A 17,656-nucleotide genomic window follows, 5' to 3' on the forward strand; every position below is an offset into this window, starting at 1 on the left:
AACAAAGGGTTTAATCATCGGCACAAACACATTTTTTCTTCTGTACAGTAAACTGTTTATGAAATTGTGTAATGCGTATGAATGTACACTCATCCACATTGCCTTCTATTGAATTTTATGCGCATAGATCATTCTGGGATTTAACAACATCGTGTAAAGGATCGTGGTTGTGTGCCTGTACATGCCCAGCACACCTGGCACCTAGTTTTTATCTCTATGCAGGTTTAATGCTGAGATAGAGGTGATTGGGGGGGGGATTTAACATTTGAAATAACTTTTTACCCATTTTTCCTAAGTTTAACTTTGCTTTTCAAAGTTTTTCAGTTCACAGAGGAGATTATTTCTGACCTTGTGCATTAGGAACATCATTGATTGTTTGTTTCTTGTAGATATTAGAATATCGTGCCTATAGGACTCGTGGATATAGTTGAATTTGATTGCCTTCTTGTTTTTGCAAAGATAAATAAAAACTGTGTGAGGAATTGTTTTCTGCAGGTTGTGTCCTTGGGAAACAACCTTGTTCTTTTCACACATTTAGTACACAGTGCTTTATTTCGTAGCCCCTTAAGACCTACATTCCAGTGTCTCCTACCTCGCGTCATGTGCCCTCTGTGCCATGTGCCAGGATGTGAAGTCATATCCACCAAAGAGTGATGTACACCACAGGGTACAACATACTACGGTTGGACCTCCTTTTCCCCATTGACCCGCAGTGCACGGTGGAGCCCCACTGCCCAACAGGTAGATGTCACTATTAATATGACATAGGGGCTACCCCTTAATTGATGCTCTTCTACAGTGCATGCCACTGGTGCAAATGCATTTCTGGTCCCATCATTTAGTATAAGCATCAAGGATACTAAAAAATTAAGTCAAATCCCTAATTTTGTCTAAAAACACATTTTACATTTAATAAACGTATGTTTAAGCAACCAACTTACTTAATGCAGTATTTGCAAGATTATTCCTACTTTGTTCCTTAGTTACTACTCCGTTTTGATGTTGAAATCTTTGCGAATAGCTAAGGGGGGATTTTTTTGGATACTTTTTTGCCACATATTTTAGCTCTCTTGAGCTTGTCTTCATAGGTGGTTTTAGGAAGGAAAGAGATTTTCTTTAAAGTGGCCTGGTCTGGGTTTCAGGACGATAAAAACCTTTTGTAGTTTTTGATGATTATTGCTTCTAATTATGTAAGACCAAGAAAGATTGATTCTGTTCAGGAATCTTTGGACATTCAGCATGAATTTGACCGGGACTGAAGACCCCAGGCAGCTGCACATGAATTCTGCTGGGGAATGGAGAGATGGGGTTAGGAAGCTGTCCTTGATGGGTCTGCACAGCATAGTTTATATATATGCCAACAATGTGAATCTGTGTTAGGAGTTAGAGTTTTGTATCCATGATTAGTGGAAAGTCCAACATGTAAGTTAAGTAATACCAGAAATGTAATTAGATTTTGCATTTTGTTTAGGGAAAAGTGTGCCTGATTCCTTGTGTAATTCAACACTTGGCAGTGCTAAGCATTACCTAATATATTCTTTAGTTAAGTCTCAGTTGCTCTGCACCGGATCATTGTGGAACTACATCGGTACAACGACAAGTCATTTGTATTTCTGTTCCACGGCTCGCACATACCCTCGAGGGAGTGAAAAGTACACTGATTTCTCGTCTTAAAAGCAAGTTCCAACATCATTTAAAAATACATATCAGCAGAAAAGCCGCGGAAATATTGAAAATAAAAACTTAATTAAAAAATAAAATAAAGAGATATGTGTCTCCAAGGCCAGAGCTATTCCAGGAACACCTGTCATTAAACATTTTTCTGTCCATAAAACTAAGAATGTCCATAAAACTAAGAATGTGCACCAATCTTACATTCAGCCTTTTAATTTTTAATGTACCCTCCCCATTCCCACAGGTAGCTATTAGAGAAAGTAGCTATCTTCCATATAAATTACAATAAAAGGAATTCTAAATTCTGGAACTTAATATCTTGGGAAAATTCATGGGGTTATGTTTGAAATAAAGTATAAGGAATAAAGTTTATTATATCTCATGGGCCAGTATCATAATACTTTACTTTTGCCACTTCTATTATACTTAGTAACAGAGATAATAAGATGGCGCGTTAGCCAAGAATGACATGTTTGGGATTTAAAGTAGACACATATGACTCGTTCAATACTATGCCGGGTGAATAGAGGTGACTGTAGCTACAGATGAACTCATATGTCTGTTCATTTCTAATTCAATATTCCACCATAAAGAAGAAATTGTGTTTTATGTTACAGAGATTCAAGGCAGTGAAACAAAAATAATTATTATGTTATTTCAAGTTATATTTTAATTTGTAGTTAAACTGGATTATGCTGGAAGTTATACAAAGAATAATAATATTATAGGACTCATTCAGCATGCCACCATTACCTCCTAGAATGACTGCTGTTAATATTCCTTATGTTCAACCAATCTGTTGTGTTTACTTAGAGTCTAGTTGGCATAAGCCCTACTTGGTTAGTAGAGACCAAACCCAGGTGAAAACGGTCCCAATCTGTCTTCCAGGGTTTAATACATAAACAGAGATCGTTCCTCTCACACTCTTGTTAGTCCATGAACCAGGTTACAACATCAGACCATACAACCTGAACCCCTTATAGAATATATGTATAGGTGTATACGATCAAGCAAATAAGCAGCCATCTCCATAGGCAAACATTGGCAGTACAGTGGGTGGTACTGAAAAGCTCAGTGAAGATAAATGCCGCACTGTCATAGGATTACATCTTTACCACAAGTGAAATTTCTGACCTGCTAGATGTACCCCGGTCCACTGTAAGTGCTACTCCTGTGAAGTGGAAGCATCTAGGAACAGCTCAGCCGCAAAGCAGTAGACCACGCACGCTCACAGAGTGGGGCTGCCGAGTGCTAAAGTGTGCATGGCATGTAAAAAGTGGGCTTATGGGCTTATATGGCTGAGCCGCTGCTCACTATGCGCAATGCTAAGTGGAGTAAAGCATGCCGTCACTGGACTCTGGAGCAGTGGAAAACAAGCTTTCTGGAGTGACAAATTACACTTTACTACCTGAGATCTAGGTTAGGTGGATGCCAGGAGAACACTACCTATGGGAACGAATAGTGCCTACTGTAAAGTTTGAGGGAAGAGGCATAATGGTCTGGGGCTGGTTTTGAACTAGAACCCTTAGTTCCAGTGAAGAGTAATGTTAATATTACAGCATACAAAGATACCTTAGACAATTGTATGCTTCCATTGTGGCGCCATCTTGGGGAAGGCCATTTCCTGTTCCAGCATGACTGCATCCCTGTGCATAAAGCAAGGTCCATAAAGACATGGTTTGACGAGTTTGGTGTTGAAGAATTCTAGTGGCCACCACATGCAGTACATGTAAATGGAAACCGTAAAAGCACCAACAGAGGGGACCAAACAACCAAACATCTATGCCACTTGCGTTTTCTCGAACACCTTACTTCCAATTATTAACATTGTAATATTTTATTTCTCTCAGTCTAGGACAAATTCACTGGAATGACGCAAACGTGAAAATGGCTTTTAGCTACCTTACCAGATACAATAATTAATTGATTGCCTAAGTACTCAATAACATCATAAGAAGTAGTAGAATGTTTACCAGCGGGGGTAAATATCTCTTTACATCATTCTAGACCAGCAGGCAAGGTCGCAGAGCTGCAGGAGTCTACAGTTGCCTCTTCGCTCCCTAAAACTCCAATAATCATCATAATAAAAATAAAAATAAGTGAAGAGGATACAAAGGTCTTGGACCAAACTATGTAATAAAATGAAGTTGAGATTTAAATAAAAATCATTTTATCGTTAGATTTTATTTCCGCTCAGTTTGTTTCACAAAATACACCATATGTGTGACTACATACTGAGAAATGACTTTTGTGACCCGTTCTTTGGCTGAAGAAACTGATACAATCAAAACAAGTGAGGTTGTAACATTTGCAATCCTCCTGAGTAGTTGGCACCCAATTACTGCAACATTTTCTTGTATATATTGAGCAGTTTGTAAGATGTAACTTGATGTTTGAAGACCTGCTGGAGCATCTGCACTGACACAACAAAGTAATGTATATACCTGTTTGACCTGAGAACATTCTCAACCTGCCTGTTGAAATTATACACCGAGCAACACATACATTCAGAATGAAAACTTTTCGATGTTCTCAGAAAGACAGAAATGTCACCTTTTTACACCTGTATTTTAGTATTCCTTTTTTATATTACTGCTGTATCCATTAGTATTCAAAAGCAGAGTGATAATGCAAAACCTCTGACATGTATCCACACTGAGCAGCAGTTGGGTTTCCATACTCAGTACCTTACACTCAATGTTCTCAGTACGCCTCTATTTATCAACAGTTTATTTTAGGAGCAAATGTCTAAATGCTTAGTATTACATTACATTTATTTATATAGCGCAAGCACTGTTATAATAAGAGGTAGTAAAAATAAACAACAATTTAAAATGACGTAACACACGTTAACACATTCTGGTACCGAAGGAAGCGAAGGCACTTGACAATAGGAGGGGACTTCTTGGATGAGGATGAGTTGATTGAAGTAAGGAGTATATGTAGAATTGATTATCTGTCAGGTGGCTTGATTGAGAGTAATAGAAGGAAAGGTTGTATTGTGTATCAGAAAAGGTGGGTTTTTAGAGAGTTTTGAAATTAACATACAAGGGGGTTTGAAATTCCAGAAAAGCAGTAGAGCATGTAAATAAGAAGAGGTAATACGTGTAGAAGAGAGACACAAGTCATGGGAGGAACAAAGAGAGTGGATAGGGTTGGTAGACATGTAGGAGAGGGGGAGAGGTGTTAAGGGCTCTATTTATCAGCGTCAGGAGTTTCAATTTGACTCTGGAGGGTATGGGGAGCCAATGAAGCGATTTGCATTATGAGGCAACAAATGAACGGTGACAAAAGAAAGCGTAGCCGCAGTGTTCAGGTTGGGTTGGCATAGTGAAAGACGAGTAAGGGGGAGAGGAGTTAATAGTTAATACAGCGGGAATCTTAGTGGGAAGATTGAAAAAAGCAGGGGTCAACTGAGTTGACCATTCAAAGATATAATTCCATCGATCTAGATAAAGGCAAGTCATCATCAGACAGAAGGAATAATGTTATTTCTTATCCTCCATGTTATTAGGATTAATATCAAAGCTTGTGTTATTATTTATAGTTTTATATAGCGCCATCATATTCCAAAGTGCTGTACAATGGGTAGGCAGGACATACAATAATTGATAAGTAATCATAAGTAATATATTTCTTAACAATCTGACTTACAGAAACAAGCTTACCATCTAGAGGATAGGGTTCAATAGCATAGACACCAATCTCAATCATTCCCCCTAACATTAACATGATTAAATCTATGTATCAATTGCCACACTAAAATTTTTAACACTCAAACGCTCATTCTTTCTTTGGCTACCTGAAGTGATTATGTCTTACCTTTCATGCGTTGGGACAGACTCGCAGAGATAGTTGTGTCTGCCACCTGGTGGACTCGTGCGGAACATCACAGCTATGCACAGGCTCAACATTGTAAACCAGATAGAAACTGACAGCCCTAGAAAGCACTGGTGACTAAATGTATGGTGATTGACTTAAATCTACCTGCTAAAGCTGTCCTTTTACTTATTCCCTCAGAAAACTCAGATCGTATAGGCAAGGTTTAGAGGCGTCATAAGTAATGTTAATGGGGATGTTGTCAGTGCAGTGTGCAAGCATCAGTTGGATTACCATCGCCATACCCTGTACTATGTTAATGGCATCATACAAGAAGGGATGGAAAACTGACATTACTGTTTGCCTTCATCGTACATACCCCCCCCCAAATAAATTAGTGAATTTCATTCACAAATGAGAAACAAATTACATACGTGTTGTTAAATTAATTATTTAATTAGTATTTTAATTAGTGTAACAAGTTCAGCTGGGTCTACCACCATCATCCTTACTTTGTTTAATAGACATGCAAGGGACATATCATTGTCCATTTACAAGATAAATAGCTTACCCTCCATTTTAGGACAAGGTGTTTAAAGAAGTATAAAGAAAAAAAAACAAATAAGCGATGCGCAAAGTGATAATAGAAATATAAATACGGATAAAAATTTAAATAATAAAATACATTGGTGCTGGTGCACCTAGTCTTGCCACACTTCCAACAGTTGTCCCAATTTGGACACCTGGAATGTTGGGGTAGGATACTGTGATATTGCTGAGTATCGGTCTAATTTAACATTGGAAGTATTGGTGTAAAGGTAAGGTAGAATTGTTCAAGAGGGTATTATCTGTAGCTGTAGCCTATATGTTAATATCTACGTTGTAACTTATTAGAACTGAGCCCTTTCCCTTGTTTTATATCAATATGTTGAAGTTCCACAGCGCATATAATTTAAATTGTAATAAAAAGCAGTTCAACTATTGACTAGTTACATGTAAACTCCAATATATAATATTATAATATATAATATATAAATATATCAACATGTTGAGGTTTTTTTTCCCCATTGTAATCAGTAACCCTGTTGTTTGAAGATTGTAATGGCCTCTTAGAATTATGAGATTCCTTTCTGTTCCAAAACGCTTTTGGATACTTTTAACAAAAGTCCGTTACTGCTAGCAAAATGCAGTGTAGAATAATATAAAATAAAACAGGTACAGACATATTTTTGATACTTGTTGTATTATCATAATCATAGTTCCGTTCCTCATGGTTCCTCAAACTCACAGCCTATTAACTACAAAAAAAGCGAAGTAGTAGAAGTGGTGACTGGATTTTTATATAAAATAAAACCTTGATTTTGACTTTAAATCTGTAATCAGGTTTCTTTGATTTCTTATGTTCTCTTGTCAGATTTACTCATGGGAGGGGGGGGGAGATACATGGGAGATGGCACGTTATCTAACCAAATCCTTTCTTAAAACGGACACTCCGGCCTTCATCAGATTCATCAGATTCATCTTACAGCCTTCATGAAGGTTAGTTATGGTGTGTAATAATAGATAGGATCTCATTTAGTCTTAGTGTGAGATGTTTAAAAGTGTTAACATCTCTGTTTAACCCCTTAATGACAAAGCCCGTACCAAAGCACTACCCATTGTCCTTAAGGGGTTGATAAGGATATGGGAGATAACTACTAGGGGTAACATGGTGCTTCCCACCCTTGTGCAAATGCTTCTTAAAACTTTGTGTTGTCTGTACATTTAAACCTTCAGAGGGAAGAATAAAATAACAGACGTGCTGTTTATTTGCTTAACAGTACAGACACTGCAATTAATGTCTTGCGTAAGTGGAACAGCAGCTTTAAGCCGAAAAGTTATACATTGAAAATATCGTGGTGTGAGCCATGATCTCTTAGTACCAATGGAACACCCGCTTAGGGAAATCTCTGAAGGGGATTTGCATTATCTTACAATCATCAATTTTCTATAAAACAGAAGCTGGAGGAAATCTCTGAAGAGGATTTACATTATCTAACAACCATCATTTGTTCCGTAATACAGAAGCAGCTTGTATAATGCATTCATTTGTGATATCTCCACTAGTAACACTATCACAACTACTCCCCCGCTGACACGTACATCCATTTCTCATTATAGATATTTCATGTTTTATTCAGACATTTAAATGAAGCTATCAGCGCCTGCAATGGCATCAGTTTGGGATTATTGTATCTACTGTAGCTGATGCCAGACTTGAGATGTCTAATTAATATACATTTAGCTTCTTGGCATTCATTTCATTAGGTGGTCACATATATAAGAGAGTAAACTCGCTTCAAGTTCAATGAATAGAATAATTCCGCGAGGAAACATGTTCTATTAGTATGCATGTTCTTGTTTCTTTGGCTATTGAAAAGTGTACATGATGGACCCACAAACCTGTTTATAGGAACCAACACAGGGTTTCATTTGTTCTTCAACAATACTTTAATGATAAAAGCTGCAATTTCTTTTCATTTGCAATAGTCGTTTTTACACTTTAATTATAGGCATTATACTTTGTCTCTCTGTACTCATTTTGGTGTTTGGTAAAGTGGGGTAACTGTGTCGTTCGGAGCGTTTGGTTTAGAATTCACAGAATATAATTCTCTAGCTTTGCCCAAGAATATGTTTAAACAAGATCTAAATATTTAAATATTACATTCCGCAACGCAAAAATGAACCCTTAACAACACAGGAAGTAATAGTATACCCTGACCGAACGTCCTATTATTTTCTCATTATTTTTTGATGGCTCTGCCGATGACAAGGCATATATCTCTACTTTAATATCAGTAAATATCGCTGACAAGCAAGGATGCGCAGGAGGACTCAACAGGTCTTAAGCATTTTGGACCATGCCAACCACATATCTGCTTTAATAAGAGGTGCTTCAATTCTACACTGTGATGATGGATTTACTGCACTATTCCAGCTTTAATATGAAGACGTATAGTTTGTTCTTATTGTTCTATTTGCATCTCCTATTGTATTAACAGCTGAGAATGCGTCTGAAATGTACTTGCCTTCTCCTTATAACACAGGATGAGGTGTGCAAGAGGAATGACCATGCCAACACATGTCCACTAGACTTGCCATTTATTCTTTTAGCAGTCTAATACTTTAATTGAATACAAAAAATATACAAAATAGTGGAGCTCACAATAAAAAAGGCATACACATTCCGATTCCCGGGTTGCTGCTAGAATAATATCTACCAATAAGTACACATAAAGAAAGAATTCAGTGCATACCATTCAAAAAACACCTAAGACATAAATATTGGGGAAGTCCGCCACTACGTCAAAGTTTGGCGAGCCCTATCTCATTTTCCATGGCTATATTGCTTACCAAGGACCTCGATCAGTGGGACTGCACTGCATTTTAACCCAAAAGAGACTCTCAAGCATTTTAAAGCCTTCTCTGGACAGAACCTGCAAATATGCACAGCAAAATAATATACAGAAAGGGGAGCGCACAACCTAAAAAGCATAGCATAATCATCAGGATTCCCAGGTGGCTGCTGGAATAATAATGACCAATAAGTACTTTTTATACTTTAGTAAATAATACGTAAATGTAATGCTCTAATTGTAATATGGGTTAATGCAAACTAACATTCAACAGAGGAAGTTCTGTCTGTCGTTTTTTTCTGATAGTGTTCATGGGCAGTGTCTGGCTAGTGAATCAATATGGCTTAAAGTCAAAGGTTTAGGCATGTTGATAACAGGTGCTCCATTGTGAGAACAATAACCAGAAATAGGCGTGTATCATGTTCAGCAAAATGCTGGAAATGCAGAGTTTGGGCCAGGATAAGTATAGTATAGTCTGCTATGAGGACACTGTGTCAAGGAATATGCTAGCCTATGATAGTCAAAGGTCTATGAAATAGATAAGAGTTTTTATGTGCTGAGTAAGAAGAATGAGTTAGTTGCTTATATTATTTTTATACAGGGTTGATTTTTTGCCCATGTCCAGCCCGATAAAAAAAAGTCTCTTAAATAATACAACAATTGGTGTCAAAATATAGAAGAGTTCAATGTTATTGATGATAAATCCAAAACAATTCATAGAGCCAGGTCAATATCACAATAGAGAACTACATTTGACAAAAACAAAGTTTGGAGCAGGCTTGTTACATATATACAAGTACCTGTATTCAGGGCCGGCCCTACCATGGAGCAGAGTGGGGCAATTGCCCCAGACGGCACTTTTGAAGAGGCGGCACTTTGCCGCCCCAAGCGCCATTTTTTTTTTAAGCCGAGGAGAGAGAGGGACACCGAGTGGTTTATGTATCAAGTTTTTAGTACCCGTTCGGCGCCCCTCTCTCTCCTCTGCAAGCCCTCTTGCTCGGTCTCGGTGCCGGCTTGTAATGCTGAGCGCCTGAATATAATGTCACTTCCGGCGCTCAGCAGAGAAGCAACGTGCACAGTGGCAGAGAGACTCTCGCTGCAGAACTGCTGGAAGGTAAGTGAAGTACAAAGTTGGGGGGGGTAGGGTAGATAATTTGGATGGAGGGAGTAGATTGTGAGAAGTTAGGAAGGGAGAGGGGTAGATGAGAAGGGAGGGAGAGGGGGGTAGATTATACTGAAATGAATAAAGAGTGAGATTGAGTGAGAGAATACATGAATTAGTGTGTGGATGAATTGTCTGAATGAGGAAGAGTATGAATTAATGTGCGGATGAATTGTCTGAATGAGGGAGATATTTAATGAATGTGTGAGAATGCATTAATGAATATGTGTAAATGATTTGTGTGAGTGAGAATTAAATTCTTGGTTTTCACCTGGTATGATTATCCCCACATCTCCTGCTGTTGCCCCATGATTTCAAAGAGTTAACTTTGGTGCCCCCTTGTCTAGCTTAATTACAATTATTAAGCCAAGGCTTCTTCCACTTTTCTATTTAGCTATTCTAAAGAATTACAGTTAAACTGATTTAGAAAGTCAATACTATATTTGTTGATTGGTTCCTTTTTGAAGTCCCCCATACCTGTGCAGAAAAAAAGCATGCACTCTTAAGGCTAGAGATGACTTCAAATACAAGAAGCTGAAGAATGGTGTTGAGGAAAATAAGCCACTGTGTTCCAGTTTCAACAAGTTCAGGTAGGTACATTCTAAAGGCAACTTTGTAATGTAACTTTAACTTGTAGCACTATAACAACTTCAATAATTGTTGCTTTGAGCTATTTACAAATGATTTTTCAAATCCGTCCAAAAGAATTTCACGAACCAGGTACATTTGTCTGTTCTGCTAGTTGTCAGGTAAGGCTTTCCCAAATGCAGCACTAAAGTGATTATACTAGTTCTGCAGAAAGTCAACAAACTAAAATTCAGTATTTCAGAATCATTTGTTAAGCAACATAAAATTTGATGGGAGATAAGAACCATTCAGCACTTCTAGTCTGCCAGATGTACAAATCTCTAACCTTATTTGTTCCTTGGTTTCACCTTATATTCAGCATAGTATCATGCTATGTATTAAATTCCATTACTGTATTAACCCCTTCAATACCAAAAACGGATTTGAGCCGACAAAATCAGTGGGAGTGATTGAAGGCTCGGGGGTGGACTCTGGGTGGCTGTGCGGTCTGCTCAGACACCCGGGCAGACAGCAGCAGCTCCCCCGTGATCATCACAATTGTGGCAATGTGGGGGTGTTTTTTTGAGATGACGTACCTGGTACGTCCCGGTCTGCAGATACCATGTAATCATGGCGTACCAGGTATGTCCCGGTCTTGAAGGGGTTAACATCTAACACTTCTCCTTAAAGGTTGCTCCGTCTTGTCTTAAATTATCTACTACTCTCTAAATATCCACCTCATACACAATCACAAAAAAAAAGACGGTAGAGAAAAGCAATAAATGACCAAGTCAATGTATATTTAGTCAGGGCCTTCTTTAATGTGGGACAAACGGGGCAGCTGCCCCTTGAGCCCGCAGCAACCGCGGTTGCAAGAGTCGCAACTGTGACCGAGTCCGCCACTCCTGGGGGCCCTGTTGACCCCCGCAATTACTTCCACAGAGGCGAGCAATGTTTCTTGTACAGCCCAGTGGATGCAGCAACCCAGTGGAGCCACGTTACTTTACGTCCCATGAGCCTGCTGCATTCCTGGTTCCTCTGCGTGGTAAAAGAGAAGTTGTTCGCACAGTGTGTGAGCAACCCAGATGTATTTGAATAAGGGAATGGATGAGTATCTGTGATTGATTACCTGTGAATTAGTAAATGAGTGAGTGAAAGAATGAATATGTGTGTTAGAATGCATAGCATGGCACAGGGAGGCTATTTGTGACAAAGATGCCACAAGTGGACTGTTTGGGGGCACAAATACCACAGTGAGGCTTTATGGGGTCAATGATGCCACAGGCTATATGGAGGCAAAGATGCCAAGTGTCATGCCTCCAATCTGGATGTTAGGCAGGCCCTGTGGATGCAATCTGTGTCCTGGGACAAGTCCTAGGTGTGCAGTCTTGGTGCCAGGGCTGGTTTTTGGGTTTGCTACCTGTGATCTGCAATTTAACATTCCCATACATTATTTATTTGATCTATAGCTTCAGTGCTGAGTTTGTGATTTTTCACTTGATCTATACCTGCAAGGCTGTGTTTGTGTGTTATTCAGTTGATATCAGGCTGTGTTTTATTTTTGTTTATTTTGTTTATTGCATCTATACCTGAACTACATTGTTCAACTACAGTGTGTGGTTGGTGGCTGGATAGCCACAGCTGCGCTGTGCGAGAGGATGAAGCGGTTCATTTAGCAGCCACTGGCCTTAAAGTGCCAGGGCCACTTTGTCATTCCCAGACCAATAATTTCTGCCATGTATTGCATAGTACTGACATTAAATGACTCTACACCACTCTGAAATCTGGGATTTATTATTTACTGGTATTATAATATGTTTTATAATAGTTTCAGTTATTTTATGTCCATGCCCTTTTTCATCATAGTCCATCTATATTGTCACATATTTACCTGCTTCCACTCCTGCTCTTTGTAGCAACTGTTCTGGCACCAGCCTTGTAAGCAAGTCTAGCCAACAGTAACTCAGCAGCATGCGAGTCAAAGTGTGACTCACAGGCAACACTCATTCTCTTTACCTTTTGTCTTTCTAGACCCCATGCCTTCTAGATTGTAAGTGTGTGAGCATGACCCTCTTTACCTAATTTTTTGGTTTGTCTTAGTCTGTCAATTCTAGCTTTGTTCATACCCTTTGAATGTACGTATTGTAAGAAACACTGAACAAATTGTAAGGAATATATACATAAATGATAAAAATAATATTTATTAACCTTGCTCTGTTATGATTAAATAAAATTCACTTTCATAAGAAAAGTGAAACTTCATATAAGTTGTAATGGTCCTAGTTTTTTAAAAAGTAACTCAAGTCAAGAGAGATCAATATCTTTGATAACCACTTTAGTTACTATGCACCTATGCTAAATAAATACATACTGGATTGTACACATATATGATTATTAGCAATCTAACAATTAATATTTCTTCAGCTTTAATTAAAAATGTTTTTGTGGACTCCAAGGTCATACATTTAAGCAATCACAGCCAAATTCTAAAATAGAAGGGCATGGTGTTTAAGTCTTAGTATCTAATGAGGCAAAGTTAGATACGGAATTCTAAACTATTCAATAAATGTATTATTATACTCTTGGCAATCATTTCTGGCTCCTAAACAAAACTTCCGTTAACCTTGGAATTTCTGGTTAAATCCAAACTTCATTCATCCATTCATGAAGGGAAAAGGCAGAGTTATTCTCAGTGTTCTCATATACTCAGCTGTCTCATTTGGCTGCTGGAAACTATGAACCTAATGCTTATTTAAACAGACACATAGATAGGTTAGGGGCATATTCTAGAAACAAATAATACCAGTAGCTCAGAGTACAGATAGTATGGGCAAACACCTGATCCTCTTAGTGGAATGTAAAATGCAATTATAGCCCTGTTGTATTTCACTATTCGTTTGTTTGAGTGTCTAGCTGCAGACTCATGGGATGCCATATCTTTATATGACATGTATATTAGGTATTAAAGTGAAATTATATCTAAAGTAAACGTTAGATAAAAGTGTTATTTGCTTGGGGCAACAGCATTTTAGTGTTTTGTTCAACCTTTAAAAGCAGCGGGTTACAGATGCAGAGTGAAGAACAAAATAACAGAGAAGATAGATAATGATACTATAGAGTTATGTCAGTATGTGATAGAAAAATTTTTTACCAAAGAGTCAAAGTTACTGTGAAATAGGTGAGAGTATTGTGTGGTCTGAAGGTGGAAAGAATCCTCACCACGTATAATTAACAGTTTTGACACCGAGAACCGAAGCCACGTAATATCACACCCAAACAGTTATAAAAACAGCAACTCAAAACAATCCCCAGATTGTGCAAATCACTACAAACAATAATATTAACATTATGTCGGATGGAGCCTGTCCCAATTGTCAAAAATAGCAAATCGTTTCCTCTTCTGCAAAATCTGTTGAAAAGCTGGGTTAAGTCAATGTTCATCTCTTCAACCCTTTAGAACTTCTGAACTGAAAAAATTCAGAGTATCTACTAAGGCCCGAGTTCAGCATCATAGCTAGTCTAATGATAATAATAAGTTACATTCAAGACACTAGTGTGGTTGATAATTCGATTCCTCAGATGGACTTACTTTAAGTAATATACTGCTGACCATATCCTATCCTGTGCACTAATCATCAAAATGCTTCTTCAAATTTGTTCAGAAACTACACATGGTGAAAGCTGATGCAATTTCCATACACTTAGGAAGTGTTCACAGCTGGAAGATGTGGAATATCAGATCATTCTTTTCATCTGCATCTCCCTACCTAAGAGTCTTTTTTTTCTTCTAAGAAACCTTTTCTATACCTTAATTTAAAGTCGTTAGAAGGTTACCAGACCATAGAAAAAGGTCAGCCTAATCTCTGCTCCTCAGCATGTTACACATGGGAAATTCCTAAAAACAATATGGCAATGCTTGTTCTACAAACAGTTTTTACTGGAAATAGTTTGCCCCATTATTGTGCATTAATAAAAATAATATTTATCTGGAAAGCTATACATATAGTACTGCCTTCAATGATATAAAATACAGATGTCAAACGTCCACGTCAGACATTCAAAAATCAATTACAGAGGAGGCTTTTAAATTATAATGAGGAGTCAAAACTTAAGCACTCAGTCTTCTCTTCCTTTTCCCATTCTTCATATGACATCACCAAAGGTGTCTAAGGAACTGACTTTTCACGATAAAGGCTTGTCCAATTAGGGCTTAAATCAATTGTTGTGATCAGAGCCTCACGTACACACCGTAAACTAAATATATTGATTTATGTAATAAGCTGAAGCCTGTAGGAAAAAAAAGAAACGGAAATTACAGAGAAATGATGTTTGTTGGTTTCTATGAAACGCCGACAGCTATAATAAATGGTCCATATACTGTATGTGTATATATGCATGGTTCATTAATACTCAGACCCAAAAATGACTGCTTGAAGTATATTCCAAATAAATGATGTTTTGTTGTTTTAGGCCCTTGTACAGATGGGAAAACATTCCTGGCCATCGCCATTCGTACAAAGCTCAAAGTTTGTGATGTGAATTCTAAAGAATTGCAGCATAATAGTTTAAATATACTGTATTAGCGGTTTATAGATAGGCACATGATAGATTATAGTAGGCAATTTAAAAAAATGCATAAACTACACTCCATTAACTATGTTTGGAGGGACCCTCTTAAATCAGCTTGAGGCTCTTTTAGGGCCCCTGCTGGACAGATATGCATATATATATATATATATATATATATATATATATATATATATATATATATATTTTATATATATATATATATATATACATATATATGTGTGTGTGTACATTCAACAAATAACATGATCTATTTAGTTTTAAACTTTTGAATCTTTTAGAAGTTACATTTTACACGCACACGTTCCGTCTATAATCGCTGTTATAAAAGAAGCCATTATTTTGAAAGTGTTTCCAAAAAAAGAGGTGAACAATAGCCGCATGGATTGTGGATTAAGAGCTACAAGGTAGCTACATTGTCAGAGCAAGCACTTTAGGCTTAGATGAATCAGGCCAATAACCGCTGACGGTAAAAGGACATGACATATGCCCAAAGTCAGGGCATCAGGGCTGGCTGCACGTATTAAAGTCAAACACATCAACACATCTGATCCACCGACATGGTATGTTGTCTGTGAATTTTTAGGTAATTGCTCTTTCATTCTCCATGTCGTATAGTTTGAAACAGAAGTGCAATGTGAGGTGGGGGGAGGGGGCGTACGAAAAGGGGATCAAAGAAGACAGAAAACAAAAAAATGAAATACAGAAGTTTTTTTTACAGTTATTCTAGCATTTGTTGTAGACTTTTTTCTTTAACAATGATCTTTAAACAAATTATATATATATATATATATATATATATACACACACATATACACTAGCACAGTATAAATTCATGCAGCTGCAATGTGTTGAGTGTTTAATAATGCGCTCGCTAATACCATTAATTTTTGGCACACTAAGCCTGCAATGTTTTCACGTGGGTGTTACTTTATTCATATAACCTTCAACACCAAAAACATTAAGGAAAAGAGAATAAAAAACATACAATATTAAAAAATTTCAGCAAATGCTTATCAGTAGTGTTTAAGTAGGAATGTAACCTAAGGCTTTAGCAAGGACAGCTTTCCCACTCCCATGAGACTCTCTAAAACTGAAACTCTCCAGCTGTGTTCTGTCTGCTTCTGTATGGACTGAATGGGGAGCTGTAACACTACTGGTTTCAAAACTGAAGGGTCAAAATGGCATTTCAAGAGATGTGACATTACAAGAATCACTCATGGCTAGATCTTCTACACAGGGTACTGCTATGACCAGCAAGCATTCCCAAAGAGAGGCACACTTCCTGCTTGGGTTCCATCTTCACCAGCCATCTTGGATGAGACAACAGTTCAAGAAGAGGGTGATACTGCTGGTTGGAGGTGTGAACAGCATGGGTTCTTACAGGAGCAGAGACCTGTACTTATGCTGACTTGCTCCTTCCTAGAACACGGATGGTGTTGAGCATTAAATATGGCCTCCCTTGCCTATTCATAAAGAATAAAACAAAGAAACAAAAGAGCACATAGGGGCAATTGTGCAGGTGAACACTGACACCATCGTGTAATTCAAATAAAGAACCTTTTAACAAATCATTCAGGGCCACAAGGACTACTTCATCAATGTTTATGGCTTGCCACAACCACCACCATACATCCATTATCTAATGGCATTCTCCCTCCATGTTGAATAGCAGGATGTTACATCATAAGCTATTTCTCCCTTCATATAGCTGGAAGTAAGGGGCAGGGCTGCACCTTAGTTCTGTATGGGGAAGGTGTAATGGGTTTCTAAAGCTTATAGGGCTGAGGAGGAAATAAGTCGGCAAATTTAGATTTGGTGCCAAAACCCAGAAGGAGTGAAGTCGCTCCATTTTGGATGTACACCCCTGTCCATCATGTGTGTGGCTATACACACAACCGGAGGAGCAGAAGGAGAGGAATCAGATGGAGAAACACCCTTCGAGTGGAGTGGGACACCAGATGGTGGATGTCTCTGACAACATTTCAGGGCTGCGGACCTCAAGGCACTACCCTGACTGCAGACCAACAGGTAGGTGACATGCATGTAAAAGTTGTATCAATCTTATATCAGTTTGTATAAAGGAGATCTGGACATATGGCTAGTTTAACAATGATCAAGTCGTTTAATAAATTTGATATCAATTGGCTGCCCATAGATTTGCTTTCAGAGTTACATGTGCTTAACATCAGATCAAATGTTATTTTACATATACCATTAATGGTTATTTTATCATCTGCCACTGTACCATACTTACTTCTAGTGATAAAGTAAAGGAATGCCCACTTGTGATATCATGCATTATATTAAGAATAAACCAGTTTTAGTCCCCATTACATAATTATACTATATTTTTGTGTATCTATATTTGTGGAAGGTAGGCAAGATGCTTATGTTAATTGTAGAAAGAATATGTTATTGTCTGTGCATTTGAAGCACTCTCTTAACAGTA

The sequence above is a fragment of the Spea bombifrons genome, chromosome 4 (assembly GCF_027358695.1).
Source record: "Spea bombifrons isolate aSpeBom1 chromosome 4, aSpeBom1.2.pri, whole genome shotgun sequence".
NCBI lineage: Eukaryota > Metazoa > Chordata > Amphibia > Anura > Pelobatidae > Spea > Spea bombifrons.